Source organism: Pseudophryne corroboree, chromosome 1, assembly GCF_028390025.1.
Source record: "Pseudophryne corroboree isolate aPseCor3 chromosome 1, aPseCor3.hap2, whole genome shotgun sequence".
NCBI classification, from domain to species: Eukaryota; Metazoa; Chordata; class Amphibia; order Anura; family Myobatrachidae; genus Pseudophryne; species Pseudophryne corroboree.
Window position 1 is genome coordinate 483,725,670 of NC_086444.1, and position 14,153 is coordinate 483,739,822.

Below are 14,153 nucleotides of genomic sequence, written 5' to 3' on the forward strand. Positions count from 1 at the left end.
ATGTACATCGAGACAAGACAAGACAAGACACAAGACAAGACCTCAATCGGCAAATGTATATTAAACTCACATAGTTTATGACTGCATTTACCATAATTGCTCTTTATCTTCATTTCTACAACCTTCAGGTAATGACACACATAGTCGAAAGGGAATACAGGCACAGATATCAGCACTCACATATCCCCCCCATTCATGTATCATCAACTAAAATGTGCTCCCCCATTTTGTTGCAACCAAAAGCCGAAAAGAGCTTGGTAAAGTTTGACAGCCCATCCACAGACCCGTACCACAGGATAAGAAGGAATTCAAATGTATACTTCGCAATGCCTCGAAGCTTGATTTAAAACATGTATGGCACGATGATACATGACCCCTCAAACATGGACTCATACATACATGCTTCTACTATCTCACTAGATCATACCTTTTTCTCACCTTCTTCTCTTCTCCCCTACCCAATCATAGAAATGTATTATACATGATATATATTTTTCTCTTTTTGAACTGTTTTAGGAAGTGGCAGTTATTGGTGACTGCCAAAGGGTGGACTGTCAAAGTCAGAAAAATATCACGCTGCACATTGCCATATATGCACCTCATGCGTGTGCCCGCTGCACGAGCATGAGCTCTCCCGTGCGTGCGTATACTCGCAGTCGCGTGCACTCGCAGGCGCACGGTATGCGCATTTACGGTAGAGTTTGTGTGCGTCTAGCGGGCGACTCAATCGTAACATATTTTAGTCATATAATGTATTTTGTAGATTATGGTCCCTTTGATAGAATCTGAAAGTTTAGTTAATATAGCATGTTCGGGGACAAAGAGATTCCTCTTTGTTTGATACGAAGGGTCAGACAGGGGTTACACAGTGGTGTTTAGTATCCATCGGAAGAGAATATAATTAGCAATATTCCGGTGTTGGTTTGAAGCGGATTACTCGCTCGTGCGTATAGTTATGGACATAAGAAGTTTATGGACATTTACTATATTTGCACTTTATTACCCATGCAGCGGGAAACCCAGTTTCCCTCCCACCTGAGCAGTTTGAAATAGTCACAGCCCACCTGTATGAACCAACCTATGACCTTTTGTTATAATGCGGAGACGGATTCCTGTGTCCAATGAACAATAAGAATGTAGGGACCATTGTACTGTATTGTGTGTAGTGTATAAAAAGACAAGCCGATCTGGGCCAGCTCTCTACTCTTCTCAACGGTTCTCATCACTGATAATCGGGAGCTGGATATCCAGAAAGGCGCTTGCGATTGTTCCCCTTGTGCGTAAGTTCTCTGCAACCATATTTATCTCCTATTTTGTTGTAAGCCATTCTCTCTCTCCTTCCCCCTTAAATGTAATTGTGACTTTGTTGTATTTTAACGTGTAGTAACTCGGTTAGGTATTTTATGTTAGTTTGGTAGTGTATAACTTGTATTGTGTATTCTTTTGCGATTGAACGTTCATTCTCTCCCTTAAAAGGTGTTAGACCCTTAGACCGGTATTTGAGTGTTTATTATATTGCTAAAGGGTTCTCAGAGCGTAAGAGTCGCTCATACAGCTTTTAAACTAACAAAGTTACACTGTGTTGCATTTACACCTTATCACTGCACAAAGGTTTACAATATAAGTACATTGTTTATGATATTGTTACAAAGGTTTAACTCTGTGAGCGTCAGCGCCGCTTGTGATCTCCTCGTGGTCTCGAGCGTCCGCTACGCTGATAGCGTATAGTTACGTTAATCGGCAGCCTATAGCGTGCTTGCCTCTACGCATTAAGCCGTGAGCGAACGTGCCGCTCGTGCGTCTCGTCCACGGCTAAGCGTCCGCTACGCAAAGTGCGTATCCTTACGGTACCACATACTCCAATAGCGTACTGAGTCTCTTAACCTTTTAGCGTGTTTAATATAGGATATATATATAGGCTTTAACACCCCAGAAGGTTTCCAAATGGAGGGTTCCAAGGTACAGGCAGTCCTGGATTGGGTGCAGCCCACTAGTTTGAAGGCGCTTCAGCGTTTCCTGGGTTTTGCGAATTTTTATAGACGATTTATCGCTGGATTTTCGTCTATAGTGGCGCCCTTGGTGGCACTCACTAAGAAAGGGGCGGATGTTGCTCACTGGTCTTGTGAGGCTAAAGCGGCTTTTGCCCGTCTCAAAAGGGCATTTGTATCGGCCAAGGTGCTGCGACACCCAGATCCAGAGCGTCCTTTTGTGGTGGAGGTGGATTCTCTGAGATGGGTATTGGGGCAGTGCTCTCTCAGATGGGAGTGTCTGATAATCGCCTTCATCCCTGTGCTTACTTTTCCCGTAAATTTTCGCCTGCCGAGATGAATTATGACGTGGGTAACCGGGAATTGTTGGCTATTAAGGATGCACTCGAGGAGTGGAGACACTGGCTTGAGGGGGCTAAGTTTGTGGTCTCAATTCTCACCGACCATAAGAATCTGGCATATTTAGAGTCAGCGAAGCGTCTCAATGCCAGGCAGGCACGATGGGCTTTGTTTTTTTGCTCGCTTTAATTTTTTGATAACATATCGCCCTGGGTCAAAAAACATCAAGGCTGATGCGCTCTCGCGGAGTTTTGCTCCAATCCTGGAGACCACCGAGGAGCCGTTGCCCATTGTGTCCCCATCATGTATTAAAGTGGGCATTACCCAGGACCTCTTATCATTAGTCCTTAGAGCACAGGAGCAGGCTCCTCCAGACCTTCCGGTAGGTCTTTTGTTTGTGCCTCCTAGGTTAAGACAGCGAGTATTCCTGGATGTCCATGCCAAGAAGTCGGCAGGTCACCCGGGTATTGCCAGAACTCGGGAGTTGCTATCTAGGGCGGTGTGGTGGCCCTCGGTGGCTAAGGATGTGGATCAGTGGGTTCGGGCATGTGACATCTGTGCCCGAAATAAGACTCCTAGAGGGGTTCTTGTTGGCCCATTACATCCACTCTCTATCCCATCTAAGCCATGGACCCACATTTCAATGGATTTTGTGGTGGACTTGCCCAAATCCTCGGGGATGACAGCCATCTGGGTTGTCATTGACAGGTTTTCGAAGATGGCGCACTTCGTTCCACTGGTTGGGCTGCCATCGGCCAGACGCCTGTCTGAATTATTTATGCTGCATGTTGTGCGTCTCCATGGGTTGCCACTTGATGTGGTCTCTGACCGCGGATCGCAGTTTGTGGCCAAATTCTGGAGGGCATTTTGTTCCGATCTCCAGATTTCTGTCAGCTTGTCGTCAGGCTACCATCCGCAGTCTAATGGGCAGACTGAAAGGGTGAACCAGTCCTTGGAGCAGTTCCTCAGGTGTTATGTCTCCAAGTGTCAGACTGACTGGGTTGCTCATCTGTCCATGGCGGAGTTTGCCTATAACAACGCGGCTCACTCTGCTACAGGGATCTCTCCCTTCCTTTGTGTGTATGGGCATCATCCTATGGCCAATTCTTTTGACCCCCTGGACTCCACGCCTGGTGGTTCCTCTGTGGTTTCGGTCCTTAGAGGTATTTGGAGGAAAGTGAAGAAAGCCCTTGTGTCTGTGTCATTAGTGACCAAAAGGGTTTTTGATAAGCGGAAAAGACCCTGCAGCTTCAAATTAGGAGACTTCGTCTGGTTGTCTACCAAGAATTTGAAGTTGAGACAGCCATCTCATAAGTTAGGCCCCCGGTTCATCGGCCCTTATAAGATCACCAGGGTTATCAATCCGGTGGCATTTCAGTTAGATCTGCCCCGTTCTTTGGGTATCAATAAAACATTTCATTGTTCCCTTTTAAAACGGGCGATTAGTAATCCTTCTTCCAGTGGAAGACCTTCCCCTCTTCTGATACGTGGCCAGAGGGAGTTTGTTGTTGAAAGGATTCTTGACTCCAAGATGGTTCGGGGTCGGCTGTCATTTTTGGTGCACTGGAAGGGGTATGGCCCGGAGGAGCGGTCGTGGGTGCGCAGTTGTGATCTTCATGCCCCCAGACTGATACGCTCTTTCTTCTCGCAGTTCCCCGATAAACCCGGTGGTAGGGGTTCTTTGACCCCTCGTCACAGGGGGGTACTGTTAGGGTCTCCTGCCCTGTGCTGCCATGTCGTCATGGCAACCGGGAGACAAGTGCTAGCGGAGTAACCTGAGCGCAGCTGATACTCCGGTTCGGGTCTTTTGCTGTGCAGTGGTTACAGGCTCTGTGCACGGCAGGGGATCCGGTGCTGGTTTTTGTGCTCACAGTCTGTGAGGTCTGAGTGGGGCGTGGACAGCACCTGCTATATAAGGCCTCTTCTCAGGTTAAGCAGATGCTGCTGAATCTTTGTTGGTTAGTCAGTTCCTGAAAGTTAGCCAGTACTGTGTAGCTTTGTATTTGTTGTTGCTTACTGCAAATAGGCCTGGGGATTTGGTACTACACTCTGCCAATCCAGACCTAGCAGTAAGACTGGAGTCAGTCGTTTAACTTGCTGGGGTTCTTTTGCTACTCTGTGAACTTAGCAAGTTTGCGGCTGTATTCTCAGACTTGCCTGCCTAAATCCTGTCTCACTGTGCAAGGTGTTCAGGTGTCAGTTTAGTGGCAGTAAGCTGAACCTGTGCACTGCAAGTGAGGATTAGGATTGTGGAGACTCTCCTTGTGTCTATCATTCCATCTCTGACCAAGGAGTTTACTGCCACACCCGTTGGTAACCCTTTAGGGTTTTGCTGTTGCCCTTAGCAACAGCATTTCGGGTTCTCTACGTATTAAAACACAACATCTTGCTTTTTACATCTGAGCATTACTAATACTAGGGAGACACCCAGTTTCTTAGCCTCTGGGCTTCTCTGTTCACTTTGTGTTTATTTTGTTACCCTATCACCTTCTGTGTACGTAATGTCATATTCCCCAGTCTGTCTGTGAGTTCATTAGTTTTGCATCCCTATCCGTTCAGACACCAGTACATTCCTGCAGGCACTGGTGTGCATAACAGTTCAAACACCAGTACATTCCTGCAGGCACTGGTGTGCATAACAGTTCAGACACCAGTACATTCCTGCAGGCACTGGTGTGCATAACACGTAGGCTTTAAACCTAGGATCAAGCACGGTGGCCAAAATGTAGTGCTATGATTTCAACAGATTGACCACCCGTGAATCCTGGTTAAGCAAATTAAGGGCTCCATCCACAAGTCCCACATGCCTAGCGGAATCGCTCCGTTTTAGCTCCTCCTTCAATCTATCCAGCTGCTTCTGCAAAAGCCTGATGAGGGGAATGACCTGACTCAGGCTGGCAGTGTCTGAACTGACTTCACGTGTGGCAAGTTCAAAGGGTTGCAGAACCTTGCACAACGTTGAAATCATTCTCCACTGCGCTTGAGTCAGGTGCATTCCCCATCCTTTGCCTATATCGTAGGCAGATGTATAGGCTTGAATGGCCATTTGCTGCTCCTCCATCCTCTGAAGCATATAGAGGGTTGAATTCCACCGACCTCGTTACCACCTATTGCTTCAGATGATGGCGGGGCAGGTTCAGGAGTGTTTGCTGGTGCTCCAGTCTTCGGCACGAGGTGGCTGAATGCCGAAGTGGCCCGCAATTCTTTGGGACACCGACAGCATCTCTTACACGCATCTCTTACACGCCCCTGTCGTTTTAAAAAAAATTCTGCACCACCAAATTCAATGTATGTGCAAAACAGACGTGCTGGAATTTGCCCACATGTAATGCACGCACAATATTGGTGGCGTTGTCCGATGTCACAAATCCCCAAGAGAGTCCAATTGGGGTAAGCCATTCTGTCGATGATGATCCTCAGTTTCCGTAAGAGGTTGTCAGCTGTGTGCCTCTTATGGAAAGCGGTGATACAAAGTGTACCCTGCCCAGGAACGAGTTGGCGTTTGCGAGATGCTGCTACTGGTGCCGCCGCTGCTGTTCTTGCTGCGGGAGGCAATATATCTACCCAGTGGGCTGTCACAGTCATATAGTCCTGAGTCTGCCCTGCTCCACTTGTCCACATGTCCGTGGTTAAGTGGACATTGGGTACAACTGCATTTTTTAGGACACTGGTGAGTCTTTTTCTGATGTCTGTGTACATTCTCGGTATCGCCTGCCTAGAGAAGTGGAACCTAGATGGTATTTGGTACCGGGGACAGAATACCTCAAGCAATTCTCTAAGTCCCTGTGAACTAACGGAGGATACTAGACACACGTTTAACACCAACACAGCTGCCAAGGCCTGAGTTATCCGCTTTGCAGCAGGATGACTGCTTTGATATTTCATCTTCCTCACAAAGGACTGTTGGACAGTCAATTGCTTACTGGAAGTAGTACAAGTGGTCTTCCGACTTCCCCTCTGGGATGACGATCGACTCCCAGCAGCAACAACAGAAGCGCCAGCAGCAGTAGGCGTTACACTAAAGGATGCATCGGAGGAATCCCAGTCAGGACAGGACTCATCAGACTTGCCAGTGACATGGCCTGCAGGACTATAGACGTTCCTGTCTAAGGAGGAAATTGACACTGAGGGAGTTGGTGGTGTGGTTTGCAGGAGCTTGGGTACAAGAGGAAGGGATTCAGTTGTCAGTGGACTGCTTCCGCTGTCACCCAAAGCTTTTGAACTTGTCAATGACTTCTGATGAATGCGCTCCAGGTGATGTATAAGGGAGGATGTTCCTAGGTGGTTAACGTCCTTTCCCCTACTTATTACAGCTTGACAAAGGCAACATACGGCTTGACACTTGTTGTCCGCATTTCTGTTAAAATGATTCCACACCGAAGAGGTGATTTTTTTTTGTCATTTGACCAGGTATGTCAATGGCCGTATTCATCCCACGGACAACAGGTGTCTCCCCGGGTGCCTGACTTAAACAAACCACCTCACCATCAGAATCCTCCTTGTCAATTTCCTCCTCAGCGTCAGCAACACCCATATCCTCATCCTGGTGTACTTCAACAGTGACATCTTCAAATTGACTATCAGGAACTGGACTGTGGGTGCTCCTTCCAGCACTTGCAGGGGGCGTGCAAATGGTGGAAGGCGCCACATCTTCCCATCCAGTGTTGGGAAGGTCAGGCATCGCAACCAACACAATTGGACTCTCCTTGGGGATTTGTGATTTAGAAGAACGCACAGTTCTTTGCTGTGCTTTTGCCAGCTTAAGTCTTTTCATTTTTGTTAACCGAGCAAGGCGGGAAGATCCGAGGCTGCCTCGGACCCGTGTAAAGTAGGTGAAGTTCGGGGGGGTTCGGATCTTGGAGAACCGAACGCGCTCATCTCTAATATATATATATATATATATTCAGATATAAGTACTTAACCAACCCACTTCCAGTCAGGAGAGACTAGTGTCTCAATTATCAGAGGTTAACCTGTCACTTGAACTAAACATTGCCGAACCTCTCAAAGAGAAATAGGAGGAAAGGAAAGGGAAAGCTTGATAGTCAGCAACTGCTTATCGGCTGTGTAAAAGCTACCGAGAGTTCTCCCAGTGACCTTAAGTGTTATGCGAAAATCTTTACGCTTTTACCTCAAAGGAGGAGCCCTAAGGAAGTGAGAAGCTAAGCAAGGAGACCTAGGGCCCTTTGGAATAGAGTCAGCCTATCCCTGCAAATCTTACATATTTAACATACAGCGGGCGGAGATTTGGCCTGTCGACCCAGCATTTGCACAGCACTGAGCAGGGCAGGATCAGAGGCAGGACGGGGCAGAGAAGGAGGCGGATTATTCCCCTCAGCTCTAGCCTTTTGATAGCATCAATCCGGGGTAGGTCGGCCCGGAGGTGCAGCCTGACAAAGATTGGCAGCGGCAGACGGAGCATGTCCTGTTGTAAGTCTAATTAGTTTATCAGGAAGTCCTTCAAAATTAAAGTTATACGCATGGAAATACTTGAAATTCGGAACCGAAGCATGGGTATTCAGCTTGTGTATACATATATACAGGGCCGGTGCTAGAGTGTCTGGCGCCCCCCTGCAAATGATAAATTTGCGCCCTCCCATCTGTAAAAAAGGGACAGCACGTGACGCAAAAAGGGATGTGGTCACACAAGAGAGTGGCGTGGCCCACAATTCAAATTACACCACACAGTATTACAATCTTATTCACTTTACCCCAAATATAGTGCCCCTGATTTATATTACACCCTCTAGTAGTGCCCTTTATTCATGTTACGTCACACAGTAGTGCCCCTTATACACATTACACCACACAGTACTTATACACAATGCCCACAGTAGTGCCCCTTATTAGAGGTGTAGATAGGTGCCATGATGCCCGGACTAAGGGTATGTTTCAGCACCCCTTCCCTGTGTTGAATTGGAGTTATGTTACATTTGAAAAGAAAAAGATATTTTAAAATTGGTGACAGGGCCAGTTCTAGACCTTGAGGAGCTCAGGGCACAAGTTTCCTTTGGCGTTAGCTGTGCTCGGGTCAGGGACAGTGCACGCCAAAGGCGCGCACCAAAAATATAGGGTTGTGGACACAGAATAGTAAAAATTCATATTTGACATTACACCGCACAGTAGTGTCCGCTAGTCACATTACACCGCACAGTAGTGTCCGCTAGTCACATTACACTGCACAGTAGTGTCCGCTAGTCACATTACACTGCACAGTAGTGTCCGCTAGTCACATTACACTGCACAGTAGTGTCCGTTATTTACATTACACCGCACAGTAGTGTCGTTATTTACATTACACCGCAAAGTCGTGTGCGTTATTAACATTATACCGCACAGTAGTGTCCGTTATTTACATTACACTGCACAGTAGTGTCCGTTATTTACATTACACCACACAGTATTGTCCGTTATTTACATTACACCACACAGTATTGTTCGTTATTTAAATTACACCACACAGTAGTGTCCGTTTTTTACATTACACCACACAATATTGTCCGTTATTTACATTACACCACACAGTAGAGTCTGTTACTCACATTACACCGCACAGTAGTGTCCGTTATTCAAATTACACCTCACAGTAGTGTCCATCATTTACATTACACCGCACAGTAGTGTCCGTTATTTACATTACACCACACAGTATTGTCCGTTATTTACATTACACTGCACAGTATTGTCCGTTATTCACCTTACACCACACAGTAGTGTCCGTTATTTACATTACACCGCACAGTATTGTCCGTTATTAACATTACACTGGGGGTAATTCAGAGTTGATCGCAGTAGCAAATTTGTTAACAGTTGGGCAAAACCATGTGCACTGCAGGGGGACAGATGTAACATGTGCAGAGAGAGTTAGATTTGGGTAGGGTGTGTTCAATCTGAAATCTAAATTGCAGTGTAAAAATAAAGCAGCCTGTATTTACCCTGCACAGAAACAATATATAACCCACCTAAATCTAACTCTCTCTGCAAATGTTATATATGCTCCACCTGCAGTGCACATGGTTTTGCCAAACTGCTAACAAATTTGCTGCTGCAATCAACTCTGAATTACCCCCACTGCACAGCAGTGTCCGTTATTTACATTACACCGCACAGTATTGTCTGTTATTTACATTACACCGCACAGTATTGTCCGTTATTTACATTACACCGCTCAATAGTGTTCGTTACTCACATTACACTGCACAGTAGTGTCCGTTATTTACATTACACTGCACAGTAGTGTCCGTTACTCACATTACACTGCACAGTAGTGTCCGTTATTTACATTACACCGCACAGTAGTGTCCGTTATTCACATTACTCCACAAGGTAGTGTCCGTTATTCACATTACACCGCACAGTAGTACTCTTATACATGTTACACCACACAGTAAAAGCCGCTTATACACGTTATGCCAGGCAGAGACCATTAATAATAATATACTTTATTAGTCATTAACAAAACAGCAATGAGATGTCAATGAAATATAATATGAGCATTCAGTGCAATAAGATAAACCGTAAAACTATACCACATTTCTAAAGCATTAGCACAGAACCTGGTGATCGTTTAACAACCGAACAGCAGTTGGAAAGAAGCTGTTTGACATATGATTTGTATGGGCACAAACACTCCCAAACCGTTTTAAGGATGGCAATCTTTCAGAGATCAAAAATTTGGATGACTCACATCAACAAGTATACACCTAGCTTTCCTTAATACACTTCTAGTATAAAAATCCTTCACACATGGCAGGGACACCCTAATGATCCTACCAGCAGTTTTGACCACCCGTTCAAAAGCAATACGTTCCGCTACAGTGCAATTTCCAAACCACACTATCATTCCGTACGTCAAAACACTCTCTATAATACTACGATAGAACCTAACTAAGCCCTAAGTCTCCTCAAAAAGAAAAGACGCTGCTGCGCCTTCTTAATCAAAAAGATACTATTCAAGGACCAAGTTATATCATTTGAAATGTACATGCCCAAAAATTTAAAAGAAGCCACCTCCTCAATCGGCTTTCCATCCAAAAATACAGGAAATAATGGTCTATTGCTACCCCGTCTAAAATCAAATACCATTTCCTTTGTTTTGGATGTATTTAAAATCAAACAATTTGCTTTACTCCATTCCTGTAAACGTAGAATTTCTGATCTATAAGATAACTCATCATTTCCACTTATCAAACCGACAACCGCTGTATCGTCTGCAAATTTCACCACTTTAACAGAATCAGAGACTGAAAAACAATCATGCGTAAATAATGAATATAATAATGGGCTCAAAACACACCCTTGCGGAACCCCCGTGCCTATGCAGACCTCACCAGACACAGATTTACCTAACCTGACTACTTGAGGCCTATTAGTCAAAAAATGTAAAATCCAATTACACGTGAACCCATTTAAGCCCAAATTAAAAAGCTTAAAAACCAAAGATGCCGGTACAATAGTATTAAACGCAGAACTAAAATCCACATCTGATGGAATGAGACTACCATAGGTGAATTCCGGACTAACACCTAGGTGACACCCATGTACTATACCTTCACCACACATGGGTGTCACCTAGGTGTTAGTCCGGAATTCACCTATGGTAGTCTCATTCCATCTGACCCACCCTTTGTGCATATACCCTGTGTTGGTAATATATAAGGAGAAATATTTTTATGGAATTTTAAATTGTGTGACAATAAACAAATCTTTTTGGAAAGAAACGACTACATCCATATCCATTTTAAAGATACCATTATGTGAGGATACCCACACTACAAGAAAGTGAGTGTGGTACGTTCAAATCGAACGAATTTCTGCTTGTATTGTTGTCCTCTAATTTATGATAAAGATACCTTGATATGTATGATTCTACACTATTTTAAGTGAGTCTTGGTACGTTCATCTTGAAATGAAAAGGTGGTGAGGAACTATCCCTTTCTCAGGTATCAAGATTTTCACCATATAGGGCTCCTTTCCTTTTTTTGGAGAAGTCACTGGACTTGTTTATATTGTCTGATGACAAACAGTATTACACATTGTGTGCCTCTTTTTCTATTTTGTTTCCTATGAATTTTCACGTTGGAGATTGATTTGAATTGAAAATTGTAGACATTGGATGCGAAAGAAATCCAAAATATCACCAGTTCGTCGAGACTTCATGTGATGTATATTTATTATTTTCTCTACCTTGTTTTAATCATTTAGTATCGCCTTTGATTTAACCTCAACAACATTTTATTTCCATTATTGCATGTGGTTTGAGATTGGGCAGACCACAAGAGGAGTGAAATTGGGCTGACACTTTAGACTGCGCCAGAATACACACACCATATTTGTTTCTAGTAAGGTCCATATTAGTATACACTTGGTCAAGAATATTGTCACCACGTGTGGGCACCTGAATATATTTGTAGAATTTAGGTAAGACCGACTTTAAATCAGTCTGATCAAAATCCCCGGCAAAAATAAAAGCAGCATCCACATATTTAGACTGTAAGCCAGTTAACATATCATATAAAGTGTCAAGTGCACAGCCTTCATTAGCCTGCGGGCAAATGTAAACAGCCATTACCATAATAACGGAATATTCTTGGGGCAGATAATAGGGCCTGCACTTAATCAATAAATATTCTAAATCCTCAGAGCAATAGGATTCAACAAGAACAGCATTTGAACACCACAACGTATTCACATAAATACAAACCCCCCACCTCTACATTTCCCCGATGCATTAGTCCTATCAGCTCTGAACAAAATTCTGTCCGTAAGTCCCAAAACGGAATCAGGAACAGACTCCGACAACCAAGTCTCAGTAAAAATTAAAAGAGAACCATTCCTCAGGCAACGTTTACTAGCTATTTCTGCTTGAATGTCATACAGTTTGTTTGTCAAAGAACGCACATTTGTCAGAAGTAAACTGGGCAAAGGAGGCTTCACAGGACAAAGCTGTAGTCTCACTTTGACTCCTGCCCTCTTACCACGCTTCTGCCGTCTCTCACTGCGTGGGCACCGCTCCCGGCCTCCCACAAGATTAAGGCCCCACTTAGGATCATCTCATTCAGGACCATATCCAGCTCTCCCGTGATGGTGGCGGTGGGAGTAACGGCCATAATAACCTCCTCTACCCTGGCCATTTACACCCTGCACCGGTGGCCTCGAGGCCGGCTCACTCAGGCTCTCCCCCTCCATAGAGACCAGCCCCCCCGGCACAGCAGCAGCACCCGGAAACACAGCGCCGCCAGCAGCAGCGGCAGGGCCAGAGGAAGCAGCGGCCATGGCCAGAAGCACTCCCGCAGCGCCAGCTCCAGCGTCGTCACCTTATACACATTATACCAGGTATAGCCCAACCACGTCATACCTACCACCCTGCTACTGTGAATGTAGTACCTTCTGCTTCATTACTATGTAGGCATAACTCTGATTGATGCTCTGCCTTGGACTCCACGCTTGGGCGCTGCTCCTCCTCTACCCTCTTGGAGGCTCAGTTACTCCAGCAGCAGCGGCTCTGGAGGATGTCGGCAGTTTCAGCAAGAGGGGAGGGGGCAGGTACAAATTACGCAGGCCTGGGACTGATGAAGGGGCTCAGCGGGGGCCTTGGTCCACTGCACTCCTCCCTCCCTTCTTACTGGGCAGCAGCAACAGAATAAGCTCTCATCTTGGCAGAGTGTGCTGTGCTGCAGTGCCAGAGGCAGAGAGGCTGCTCAGTATACAGCGAAGAAGCAATTTGAAATATATGCTCCTTAGACCGACCATGAGACCTGCTGCATCCAACAACGACCATTGGTTGAGCAAACGCCATGGCTGTTACCGGTGCTTGCAATGCACCACATGCAGGTCCATGACTACTGGGCAATTCTTTAGTCATCCGCTATATGGCACCAAGATAAGATTACGACACCATCTAACGTGTATGATGGATCACGTTATCTATTTTCTAACCTGCCCATGTGGCAAGATATATGATGGCAAGACAATTCGACCTTTCCGTGAGAGAATGAACCAGCACCAATCCTCAATTCATCTAGCATATTCCACTGGCAAAACCGATAAGCCTGTTGCGGCACATTTCTTACAGCTGAAACACCAACTTTCAACGCTACACTGCATAATGATTGATTGGATTCCACCACCACCCCGGGGAGATGATAGGGGCAAACTCCTATTGAAGAGAGAGGCCAATTGGATCGATTTCCTTGGAACTATGTCACCTAAAGGACTCAATGAACAAAAACCGTTACATGTTTCTATAGACAATTTTTTATTTTGTTTTTATTTTTTATTTTTTTGATTTACATTGACGGTGCTGGCTTGTCCGGTTACGATTGAGCCCACTGACCATGGCAATACGGCATCCTCTGGCTCTTATTTTTTAGTGGACATTGTGTTTCACTATGTCCACATGTTTGCTTATTTCTATATACATGTGGATTTATGTTTTAAATAGTGATGTGCACCGGAAATTTTTCGGGTTTTGTGTTTTGGTTTTGGATTCGGTTCCGCGGCCGTGTTTTGGATTCGGACGCGTTTTGGCAAAACCTCCCTGAAAATTTTTTGTCGGATTCGGGTGTGTTTTGGATTCGGGTGTTTTTTTACAAAAAACCCTCAAAAACAGCTTAAATCATAGAATTTGGGGGTCATTTTGATCCCATAGTATTATTAACAGCAATAACCATAATTTCCACTCATTTCCAGTCTATTCTGAACACCTCACAATATTATTTTTAGCCCTAAAATTTGCACCGAGGTCGCTGGATGGCTAAGCTAAGCGACCCAAGTGGCCGACACAAACACCTGGCCCATCTAGGAGTGGCAAAATGAGAGTGTCAG